This window comes from Nicotiana attenuata, unplaced genomic scaffold, assembly GCF_001879085.1.
Source record: "Nicotiana attenuata strain UT unplaced genomic scaffold, NIATTr2, whole genome shotgun sequence".
NCBI classification, from domain to species: Eukaryota; Viridiplantae; Streptophyta; class Magnoliopsida; order Solanales; family Solanaceae; genus Nicotiana; species Nicotiana attenuata.
In genome coordinates this window covers 59,842-60,582 of record NW_017673482.1, presented here as the reverse complement: position 1 = coordinate 60,582, position 741 = coordinate 59,842, and the positions used below count along the sequence as shown (strand labels likewise).

Genomic DNA, 741 nt, shown 5'->3' with positions numbered 1-741 from the left:
GGGTGGGGGGGGGGGGGGGGGGTAAAGAATGGAACATGGAAGAAGTCGCCTTTGAGAATCTCAAATCGCTAGGATTGCTTGAGGTGTCCTTTTCTAAATGGCAGGTTGGAGAGGAATCATTTCCTGTGCTCGAGGAATTAAAAATATATAGCTGTTATGAGCTTAAGGAGATCCCGGATAGTTTTGGAGATATTGCTTCATTAGATTTTATCTCACTGATCCGCAACCCTCAACTAAAAGATTCAGACCTAAAGATTAAGGAATATGTTGCAGAAATGACGGGGGAAGACAAGCTTGAGGTAGACTGCAGCTCGTGGGGCAGACAAGATTAAGTTAAAGTGCACGAAATGATGGATCGATCCTCAGACTTTTATGCCTTCTCTTCCAGCTGTGAGTACGATTAAGTACTTTCGTACATTTGAGTTCCTTTTATATATATTTTTTCCAATGACTTTAACCTGTATAATCTTCTTTGCAGAGCGTCTATAAGGGTTGTTACATCATTTACTTTGGCCTGCACATCAACCTGTTGAGGCTTCAATTATGGATCAATCCTCAGGCTTCTGTTCAATTTCTTTTTTTTTCTTTGTTGGCGAGTAAAGGTCCTTATAGACGTCAAAATTATCCTATAAACCAAGTATCCTTTATGTTCCAAATTTGATCTATTTCTCTTCTTAAAAGTAAGAAAACTATGTATATTATGATTCTTCTATTATTTTCGTCACTTCTGAGATCTAATGT

At 38.5% G+C, this 741-nt stretch overlaps 1 pseudogene; it reads left to right on the top strand.

Moving 5' to 3' along the window:
- Positions 1-332, top strand: part of LOC109216485 — an 11,290-nt pseudogene extending 10,958 nt beyond the window's left edge.
- Positions 333-741: the final 409 nt, after the last annotated feature.